We start from the raw sequence: 12,385 nt of genomic DNA, 5'->3' as shown, positions 1-12,385 counted from the left end.
GAGAGTTATTTTCCAAAGATTTCGATTTTCCACAGCAACTGTCTTTTTTTTTTTTTTAACAACTATTTTAATGGTTGTATTTTATGCCTGAAATAAATCTATTCATCCATTTTCTGTGAAAATTATGAAAGTTGTAAAAAAAACAAGATACTTACATAATTTACATAGATGATTTACAAATCAGAACAGATGATAATAAAGGCTAGCTAAGTAATGTACTTGAACATGGTTTATTTTGTATTAAAGTGTGTGTGTCATGCACATTAACATAAAAAGAAGAATACAGACTTTATCCATATGCCAGCTGCAAAATAAATCTCAAACATGCTTTGACAATAATCACCATTTATTCTAACTTTAACATTCTATGCAGACTTGATCTTTTTTCACTAATAAAAAAAAAAGTGATTTAGGTAATGAAAAGCCTAAAAAACCAAACAAACAACCGAAGGAAAAAAAAAAAAAAAAACCTGTCAAAACGTTTACACAAAATAATTCTGTCATGCAAATATGATCACATTTCTTTGGGAGAGCAAGTCTAATGTGATTCAAATTGTTTTTTTTTTTTTTTTTAGTTTTAGTTTTTAGCCTCTCTGTGCTGTAAAAACATTTTATTTCAATCTTAAAATCACCAAATTCAAACGTTGCTGACTTGCCAGCAAACATTAAACACCCAATGACGTCCTCTGAAGGCTAAACCAGAGATCACAGGAGGTCCACAGTGCTATGTACATATTAATGAGAGTGGACTGGGAGGACAGAGTATGGTGAGACCAGTCCCACAGCAACTGGGATTAAAACAACCTTGAGAAGATTGATAAGCAAAACAGAATCAAGAACTTGTGAGACCTTCAAAAGGAGCAGTATGTAGTCCTCAAGCAGGGTCCATAGAACAACTGCTGAGCAGCTTTCACAAACATCACGTGTCCTATTCTATGGGAGGTGAAGAGAACCTAGAATAATAATAATAATAATAATCATTGCTAGACGCCACCTCCTCCTTAATTGGAAATCAACACCAGCCCCTTCCAACACTCAATGGATTAAGAAGGTTTTGTCCTATTTAAAGGTAGAGAAGATTAAACACTCAGGAAGGGGAAACTTGAAAAAAATCAATCAATCAATTTTTGTGCCAACATAACCATCCCCAATTTCCTTTTTTCTTTTGCTTTTTTTTATTTACTTCCTTTTTTATTTATTTTAACATTATTAGTTATTTGTTTGATTTACTCCTATGTATAAGTTCCCAGATTAATTATTTATGTATATGTACAGATCGTCTAGTACTTTTTTCATTGAATTATCTATCTGGTTTTGTTTTTTGTTTGTAATTGCTATTTGTTCTTAAAAATATGAAAATTTAATTTTGTATAGAAACATTTAACGCTAACACTAATGTGCCCTGGTATATTTAAGTGCCTTTGATATTCTTGTACACACATCAATTAAAAATATGAATGAGGAAAAAAAAAACCTAATAAAGAGTGTCTTTGTACGGTTGCCGTACAGACAACCGTTGGTGCTATTGGTACTTTTATCGCAGTACACGTACGTAACGTCTTTGGGTTAGGGGTTAGGTTTAGGTTATTACCCTATATCGCTACAATTTTTAGGGTTAGGTTTAGTGTTAGTCACGTGACCTAAACTGGCCAATGAGGGGCGCTGCGTACGGATAGACTGTCGGTATATTGATACGGCAACCGTACGCATTGCTACTGCCATAAATAAATAAAACCGTATTTCAGAAACCCAGTTTCTTGACCCGCGTAAAGTAGGGACATCAGAGATGAGTCGACTTCCTTTAAGCCAGTGGTTCTCAACCTTTTCATGTAATTTACAAAGTAGGATCTATTAGTTTAAACTGGTAAATGATGGGCATGACATATCGTGAATGTAGTTAAATTGGCAAAAATAAGCATAAAATATGGTGAAAAGAGTTCAAAAGTTACATATGAGACATTAGGTGGGACAGGTGGTGGAAAGTGTTTATAAGTGCCAAAAAATGTGGAAAGAATGTACGGAAAAGGCATTGAAATTTGATGAAGTGGCAGAAAATGAAGTAATGTAGCAAAAAAGTATAAAAAAATATGGCAAGTGAAGGTGATGAACCCTGATAGCACACATACATCTCGTATTATGGAGAGCGTTTGCTCATTGGCCAGACGTCGCGGAGACATCGGTGTTTGGCTAATGTTTGGATGATAGATTAAAGATGCTCAGCACGGCCTTTCTACAGCTTATATTAACCTTTATTTAGCTCGGATCATTCAATTAGTATAAATATCTCCATATCCATAGTTGAGTATTTACTTAAATCTGATAGGAATATGGCAATATCACAACAACAACAATATACTACCCAGCACAAAAACAGCTTCATGGAAGTGACATTTTAAAGTTCTATAATTTTATAAGTGGTGTCACCGATTTGGGGGGAAAAAACACACAAAATGACGCGTTATTTAGGAGCAGAATGCCGACGCAGGATCTGAGGCCGACATCGGTGAGACGAATGCGTCAAATATCTGGGATGTTTGGTGTCGTTGCAGAAAAAGGGTAAAATGGGCTCAAATTGTTCAAAATATATTCTTTGGTTCTTGAAAAGGTAAATTCTTGAAGGCATCATGCCAGTGTCTCACGACCCCAAATTTTTACAACACTTGCTCCTGTTGTTAAAAGTTCCAAACACTTCAGAAAGTTTATTAGAACTATTTTTGTGCGATGAAAAGAGATTTAGTTTGTTTGGGTTGGCTTTTCTTTAAATACCTAGTATCAATCACAGCTTTAAAATATCATTTTCACATTCATTGAAAACTGGAAAGGGTACAAGTTGTGCAATATTTCGATGAGGAAACTTGAAAGCAGTTTAGGAAAGGTTTATTTTTATTTTATCCTATTATAAGCAACATATGTGCAATGTTTACACACCACTAGCTTCTAATCTAATTAGGGTTGTTCCAACACTCATGTTACAGTCCAACAGGCACACAGAAAAATATTTACCAACAATGACTCTAATAGCAAAATAAAAAAAACCCACTTTTTTATTCTTTAATGAGCTATTTAATTGCGTTTTCCTTATCAAATGAAAAAAATATTGTAAATATGAAGTTCTAAGAGTAAATTTGTGTGTGCTATGGTTGAAAGGAATACATAATGCTAGCAGTTAGCATTACAGATTAACATTCTCCTGTGCTAATCTTATTTAATAAATAAACCCAAACAACCTCATGCATAGACAGTGATTTATCAGGTGTGAAAAGCAGTGTTTTTGCCTCTTAATGCATCTTTTTATTTACCTCCCACTCCCTGTTTAATGGCAAATAATTTCCCTTACTTTATTGCGTCAAGGAATTCTATATTTTATTTTATTTTTTGCAAGACTTCTAAAGTCCAAGCTAACTATACATTATGTTGTGGTTTGATCCATTCTACATTATATGATAACAGGTATACTCATAAAATAATTTATGAAACAAGCTAAAAGTGTCTGAACAATAAATACATTATCTAATTTCAGCTGCTAGGTTCAGGCACGTTTAGATCGTACTGTTCATCGTTAAGCTTATTTTTTTAAATTACAGTATATTTGTATCGTTCCAATCGGTGATGATTTTCAGTTCATATGTTCTAAATTAAATGCATTTGAAGAGTTGTTTTGCAAAAGCAGAAAACATTTTTTAAATGTTTTCAGAAAATGCATTTTCACCATTTATTCGAGGTGACCATGTGAAAAATCAAGGTTGAGAGGTGAAATCCTCTCCTTGGACAGCCACTCAACTTTGATTTGGCTTATATAACCTGAACTAAATGATGAAAAACCTCATTCATTTGGTGTTTAGTGAAGACTTTTCCCCGTATGTGTCAAAGTGCTCTTATATAGTGTTAGTTTACTCAGACCAGACATGTCAAAGTCAAGCTCTGAGGTTTTAGCACTGAGTGAAAATTATTGGAGTTAAATTTGTGAGGTCTGTAACTTTATGATTTACACTATGGGACTTTTATAAACTAGGGCACAAATGATTTTACTTTTTAAAAATCCTGGTTCAATTCTCATAATTTTACTCATATTTTTTTTCCCTCTTTATTTAGGAAAGATCAATTATCAAGCCATAAAATGATGTCCACTAATACAGTGTTTCTCAAATGGGGGTACGTGTACCCCTAGTGGTACGCAATGGCACTATAGGGGGTACTTTAGAGAAAGTGGATAATGAACCAATGAAAGCAGTAAAATAATGTGGTTTTATATTGTTTATTGTTAAAAATGATAAACATGATAATGATGATCGAAATAATCTTGATTAGAACATGAACTGAAAAAACAAAGATCAGTCTTTGTCCCACACCAGGCGAGAGATGACCCGAACTGATAAAACCTACTAAATAATGTTTAATTTCACTTATTTACAATGAGATTCTTTAAAATGTGTGTCATCACTCATTTATTTTTTTTCATAGCATTCTGGGCAAAATGTTGTCAACAGACAAAGGGGGTACATGCATTCAGAAATAAGAGAATTGGGCCAAAAAAGTTTGAGAACCACTGCTCTAATACATTTGACACTAACCAATCATTTAAAGCAGGAGTTCTCAAACTTCTTGGTTCCAGGGACCCCTTACAGGGGAGAACATTTTCCAAATCCTTACATCAATGAAAGACATTTTACTGCCCATTGTAGTTCTAACCGGAATGTGATTTATCTATTCTGTAAACGATTCTACTTAAATAGTTAAGATCATTGTAGTAGAAATCAACTTAAATAGTTCCTTGAGTACATTTGTGGCCATACCAGCCTGTCATTGCCTGATCTTGTTACATCTCTGAAGCTAAGCAGGTCTGTGCCTGATTAGTCATTGGATGGGCGACCATTGAGAATTCCAGGTGCCACAGTGGGGGACAGTCGCTCCAGTGGTATCTGTCATTGTGTCCTTGGGCAAGGCACTTCACCCACATTGCCTAGTATGAATGTAGTGTGGTGGTGGTAGCCTCGTTTCTGTCAGTCTGCCCCAGGGCAGCTGTGGCTACAATAGTAGCTTACCACCACTAAGTGTGGAATAATTGATTGATTCTGTAAAGCGTCTGAGTGTCCAAAAAAGTGCAATATAAAATTGATGTTACTATTTTTTTTTCAAAAAGTTACTCAAGTACATGTAACAGAGTAAATGTAACTCGTTACTACCCACCTCTGCTTTTGTTGTTTCCTGTATTAATGCTGGGATTGGTCTTTATTCTAAATGCTGACATGAATGTTGATAATGTGGCCCTCGGATCAGACAATCACATTTTTGTGGCCCCTTATGCTGCGTTCACACCAGATGCGTCACGAAATGTCTGTACGTCCAGATTACATACAAAGTCAATGGATAGATACGTCCCAGAAATCTGCACGTCAAGTGCATTGGCTGTGCGAGCGCGCTCCCAATTTTACGCATATCCGTACATCTGCACATTCGCAAGAGTTGAAATAATTGAACTCCTGCGGCTGTTTCGCATGACGAAAGCCATTCAGAGCCTTTGTTGACGATGACGTCAGGCCGTCAACACGGACACTGGTCTGTTCACCCATTCAACCATAGAGTAGAAGCTGTGTGTGACCACCTGGACCTTTATAACCGGGACTGGAAAGGATTTGGCGAGGAGGTGGTAGTAGCAGGTAAAAGTTCTCTCTGTAGCACTGAGCTAGGATAGCATTAGCTGCTAATCACACTGGCTTTTTTCGCTGGTGGTTTATGTTTATGAGAGGAGAAAAAGGAGTGCAGCTCCTCGCTTCAGCAGGCAGTGAACCTCACTTAGTTGGATGTGTCGATGGTGGGCGAACTTAAGAGGCAAAATGTCTGTAAAATTACATCATAGACAACTGAACTATCATAGCAAATACACGTATAGGTCATTTATGGATTGTGTCGAGATAAGAAAAGTCCTGTGAGTGTCAGCATTAAAGTAAAAACAGCAACACCAAACCGACTTGTTGAATCCTATTGTTATATTGTATAATCATGTTGGACTCATTCTAAAGGCTGTGCTGCTGAAGTCTGAACCGTGCTTTGCTTTCTCAGGTTAATGGGTTCATTTTATTTTGCAAAAGCAAACAATCAGTGTGCACTATTGCTCTGTCCATCCACTGTGAACCCCCCACCTGATCCTTACAGCACACAATCATTTTCCTGGAATATAAACTTCACTTCTACCTTCTTGTAATTGCTCACAGTAAAACGAATCAGACAGCAAATAATTGCAAATTAAAAGGGGCCATGTCTGAATTGAAATACATTACCATGAGTCAATGCAGCATCAACTAATTTACTCTGTGATTTATTCTAATCTCAAGCAGCCGAGAACGATGGCTTGTGTTTACACAGTGACCCTAATTATCCAAATACTTTAAAATGTGCCGTCCAAAATGTTGGCCTGAATGTGTTCGTTGAGTCGACACTTGTCAGGTTCATCACAATATTTCTAGTTAATTGCTCATGTTTGACTGACAACATACTAATTACTTACATTTTTTTCCACACAGTATTTTGAGATCTCTATAGAAGCCACTAAAAATATATATAATTATGATTTTACTAAATCATAATGACTTTATCAGAATTATGGCTTTCTATCTCATATTTATGACTTTACTATCTAATAATTATGGCTTTCTATCTCATAATTATGACTTTCTATCTCATAATTATGACTTTATTGACTCTTAATTATGACTTTCTATCTTATATTTATGACTTCATTAACTCATAATTATGACTTTCTATCATAATTATTACTTACGAGTAATAATTGAGTTCGTTTTGACTTTCTATCTCATATTTATGACTTTCTATCTCATATTTATGACTTTCTATCTCATATTTATGACTTTCTATCTAATAATTATGGCTTTCTATCTCATAATTATGACTTTCTATCATAATGATTACTTATGAGTAATAATGAATGAGTTAGTTATGAATTACTAACTCATAATTGTGACTTTCTATCTAATAATTATGGCTTTCTATCTCATAATTATTACTTTATTTCTCATATTTATGACTTTATATCTCATAATTGACTTTGCATCAATTAATAGAACTTTCTTTCTCATAAATGACTTTTTTCTCATTATGACTATTATGACTTTCTTTCTCATAATTGACATTACTAACTCATAATTATGACTTTCTATCTCATAATTATGACTTGCCGTGCTGAATTTTTAATACTTTAAGAATGGGCTTCTATAAATCTCTAATTTCACTCATTTTACTTGATATGTTTTGTAAGAATAAGCTTATTGTGTTCAGTAGGGGCAACTTTATTTTGAAATTCTCATGAATAGGTGAATGTATCCTGTGTGGATAAACTAGCATTCATCATTCAGTTTATGTAAACATCTTGTTGATGGTGGCAGGTTAGGATTCACTCATGTCCACATCTACCACTTCTCCAATACATGTTGACACTCAGATAAACTAACAGGCTTAGTTTTTTATGCACTGTGAGACCAGACTGGGTCACCTGAAGATATGCAGGACATGCCCAGACATGGAGCATTTGGACATGAATGGTACCTGGAAACCATAAGGGTTTAGTTCCATGATCTTCTTCCATTGAGAAATGCTAGCCTTATTTCTACCAGCCAAATTCTCCTGAGCTAAATCCAATGGAGCATCTGTGAGATGTGATGAGCAAACAAACAAGTGAGATCCAGAAAGGCTCCACCTGGCTACTCTCAGGTCTTAGAGGATCAGCTGCCAGGGTCTTTGTGCCAGAGGCTATGTATAGTTGTCCTAACATATCAAGGCTGGTTTGACTGCAAAGTAGGTCTACACAATAGGTAGACGTCTAGATTGTGGTTGGTCTCATTAATGACTTATTATTGATTTACTTGTTTTTTATATTTATCACCAATTGATCAAGGATTAAGATTAGTGCGAAAGTATTTCTAAATCTCTATACCACCAGCAATTTACTACAGGAAAAAACATGTTTGGAAGTATTTATTCTTGTAAAATTAAGACAACTATTGAGACACCATTCCATCTAACCAGGACTACAGGATTTGTCTTCTTCTTTCTCCTTTCTTCTTTCTTCTTCCTTCTCCTTGATTGGGGCCCCTAAAGAAAATCAAACGAAAATCGATTTCTCATTTATTTGCGAGTCAAATATTACAACGGTTGGTGGTACCGAATCATTGGCACATACCAAGGGGGGACCCCAAGGGCCCCATTTTTCAAACGACTACTCCTTGGTTAGTTCTCATTAGATCGGAATGTAGTTTAATATGAATACTCTATGAATGAATATGATGAGATGCTCGGAGCCCTTTCTTTGGAAATGGGGCCCTGGGGCCCACCCCCCATTTTGGCTAATTTCTAAATTTATCGGAACATGGTTGTGTGATATATCGTTTCAAAAGCAATTCAACGTAGATTAAGAATTTACGTTGCACAATGTGATTTGTTTTTTAAGATTTAAGATAAAAACTGTATTTTTGTGGTTATAAATTTAAATACAAATTATGGAAAAACAATAACAACAACTGTACCATAATGAAAGTCCCAATAAAAAGGATTGGTTATTAAAAGCGATGGAGAACTTTAGGGTCCATTCATCCTGCCTGTTTTAGACGTTACCTTTTTGATCATGTATTTTTAGAATAAACAGAAAAAGTCCTGTGCAAACAAGGAGACTTCATGCATTTTCATTTGAAAAGTGACCACGCACTGGCCTGTTGACATTTTTCTCAAACACACTCATCCACCAAATGGACTTTAGTTACTGCTCGACTCGGACCTCTGGTTTGATGCCCTCTATTATAGTGTCCACTGGGTAGTATTAGTGGTAAGAGATGTTGGCGTGTCTAAACGAGAGTTCATCTTTTCTTCGTCAACTGTTTCAAAGTCTTACTTGACATTTTATGATGATGCCGTGTGAAATAATAATAATGACCCTGAGGTACCCAGGCTGGACCAAACTGGTTCTCCACCTGTAATCATGGTTTTAAGACATGATGGCCAGTGGTTCAACAGAATAAACATCAGGTGATCATTATATGAGTAGATGAGTGCGTAGGGGATCTGGAAGGCACAGATTGTGACCTCACATCTACCGGTGGTTCACAAGATTTTTTGTACAATAATACAGAATCAAAGGATTATTTATGTAATAATGTAATTCTATTTTGAAACCCCTGCTCGATTAGACATTTTAAACAAATGCCAATCCAAACTGTAAAAGTCCTTTTTAGAAACTTTTTTTCTTGTCCTTTATAAAGATGTATGATTGTCATTTACTCTCACTGTTAGCTATTTTTGTGGCCATATACCAGCCTGTCATTGCCCGATCCCGTTAGATCTCGGAGGCTAAGCAGGTCTGGGCCTGGTTAGTAGTTGGATGGGAGACCACTGAGAATTCCAGGTGCCACAGTGGGGGACAGTCACCCCAGTGGTATCGATCATCGTGTCCTTGGGCAAGGCACTTCACCCACATTGCCTAGTGTGAGTGAGTGTTGATGGTGGTTGGAGGGGCTGATGGCGCACTATGGCAGCCTCGCTTCTGTCAGTTTTCCCCAGGGCAGATGTGGCTACAATAGTAGTTTACCACCACTAAGTTTGGCGTGAAAGAATAATCCCTTAATTCTGTAAAGCGACTGAGTGTCCAAAAAAACACCATATACAATTGATGCATTATTATTGTTAATATTATTTACACAGTTTGTGATGAGTTGTGCTACGCTAAACAATTTGGCGTCATAGACATGTTCTCTTTCTTTGCACATTGCACTTACGTCACAGAACACATCAGTGCAAACTCAGTTGAGTTCAGGGGCCAAATACAAAGCAGTTTTGTATCAAGTGAGCCACAGATTTTAGGTGGGCAGGAAAAATTCATTTTTACATTATTTTGTCTATTTTGAATAAGATCCTTGATTTTGTGACCAATTTAAGGTCATTTAGAGGAAAATAGTGGGATTGTTTCTGACAAATTGCAGGATTTCAGGGAAAAAAATGACTGCATTTATGTGATACAGCACAGGAAAAATTAGCAAGCTTCTGCAAATGTGGAATTTCATTAAATGTGTGTATTTGGAGGTACTGAGACTGACTTATTCATAATTTACACAAAACTTAATGTTTTCATTAAAAGTACCCCGCTTTGTCCGATTACATTTTGCTCAGAATTCTATGAAAAAACATCTATAGAGCATAATGATGGAGTGAATGAGTAATAACACACATTTTAAAGAATCTAACTTTGTAGAAATAAATCTATTCATGAGGCACTTTTTTTTAGTTTTTTTTTTTAATTGTATTTTTATTTAGAAAGGCAAATTTCCATCACAAACATTATTCACAACAACATTCACTCCAAAATATAAAAGAAGATGGTTATAGTTAAATTCAGGCGATTCTGTCCATACTACCCTTTTGTGTTTTTTTTTTACATATTGTACAATATTACAGTTGAACACAATAACTGGGGAGCGCACCCACTCTTACCAACATATTCTCTCACACAAAAACAGGGATGGTTTACAAAAAACACAAATAAAATCAGATCTGATCGGTTTCACGTACTCAGTCCATTTGCTCCAGACCTGGTAAAATGTGTCTTTTTCAACTCTGAGGGAAGAAGATATCTTCTCCATCACATAAATTCCATGGATGATTTCTATCTATTCCTCGATGGTGGGAGGATCTGCTTTTAACCATTTCCTGGTGAGAGCTTTCTTGCTGGCTGCCAACGGTACCACCAGCAGCTTTTTATCCCTCATACTCCATGTATCAAACAAATATCCCAGATACATGTTGACACATTCAAATGGAATGTTCACAATAAACACATTGGTAATATGTTTGTGGATCTCAGTCCAAAAAGGTGTCATTACCTGCTGGCAGTCCCAAAATATATGGAAATGGTTGGCTCTGTCAGGCCCACAGAAGCACCCCTGTTACTGTGATGTCTCTTCTGAATGGTGGGTGTGATGAAAAATCTTGATGTTTTTCCTGCAGAATTTATTTCTACAATTTTAATGATTTCCAGTCTTTGGGAAAGGACCAGAAATTAGACTGAGACTTGTATTTTCAGTTCATGTTCATGATTCTCATTTTTTACCAAAGATACACCTTTTAAAATCCCTATATTTCTATTGGCAGCTGTTTTACTTATAGAGTTAAATGATATTGCATTGATAGAACAGGTAAAGCTCAATTGGGAAATATTAATAATAATTTTATGACTATCTTTACTGTACTTTTGTCCGTTTAGGCCAAAACAATGTGTTCTTCCTCAAAAGCAGAGTATTTAATAACCTTGAGAGCAGTGACGTGTCGTGAGCACTAGGGTAGGGTAGGCAGGGCGTTGCAAATCGAGACCACCAATGTCAACACCAATGACAATTCCATATGTTTCTGCTGGCAATTCAACTTTATTTGTATAGCGTAATTTACAACAAAGTCATCTCAATGTGCTTGTCAAAATATAAAATTCATAATGAGAAAGAAAAAAGCCAAGAAGATCCACATGAACAAGTATTTAGCCATATAACTGTGAAAAATACCAGCAGGTTTCTGACCTTACCTTTGCTGAAGGTCTGGAAACTCAGGTGTTGGTCACCCATCTTTTAAAAGCTGTCGTTTTTCCTCAAAAGAAAGTTTCTTTATCGTCTCTGTCATCCTGTTTGTAGTGTTATCCCACGTCTAGCTAGAGAACGTAGCAGCCACGCTGTATCAATTCACTAATGCACCGTGAACTTATGTATAGCATAAACCATAGCATGGTTACGCCCAAAGGCAGTGTAGAGAGCTGCCTTTTTATGTAATTGGTTTTCATCTTAGAGAACTGACTGCACATGCGCAAACACAATAAAACACGCTATGGGAACAGAGGCAGAGCAGCCGTGTGCTTTTGGGAGAGGGCGTGGCCTCTTCCTGCCTTACAGCAGAGTGAGACTGTGCAGCGTCTCTGCCGTACTAGGAAATAGCAATGTTTAGTCATCTGGGCTCTTAAAAGCACAAAATGCTGACACTTTCAAACTTATAGGTACTGTAGGCTATTAGAAATGGAAAAATAATTTATCATTATAATTAAAACAAATAATCAAAATATCAATTCACCCTTGGGTAGGCACTGCCTACCTTGCCTGCCCTGACTGCACGTCACTGCTTGAGAGTCATTGGTGCAATTTGTGACTCCAGAATGACAAAAGAACCCACGCCACCTTGAGTGTTTGCTGTGTGATGCGCTGCAGATGTTTTCCAGCTATACCACTACACGAGCATTGGGGTTTGATGGAATTCTGAAACATATGAGACTCTGATGCACAACAGCCATTATAGCCTTCACTCTGCTGCAGAGAAATCCGAGTTCTGCTAATGACAGTGGAGACTTGTT

At 36.3% G+C, this 12,385-nt stretch overlaps 1 pseudogene; it reads left to right on the top strand.

Moving 5' to 3' along the window:
* The first annotated feature begins 9,301 nt into the window (after nucleotides 1-9,301).
* LOC114475090 (uncharacterized) lies at nucleotides 9,302-9,421 on the top strand (annotated as a pseudogene).
* Nucleotides 9,422-12,385: the final 2,964 nt, after the last annotated feature.

This window comes from Gouania willdenowi, chromosome 13 (genome assembly GCF_900634775.1).
Source record: "Gouania willdenowi chromosome 13, fGouWil2.1, whole genome shotgun sequence".
Taxonomy (NCBI): Eukaryota; Metazoa; Chordata; class Actinopteri; order Blenniiformes; family Gobiesocidae; genus Gouania; species Gouania willdenowi.
This window is presented reverse-complemented; position numbering and strand designations above follow the sequence as displayed.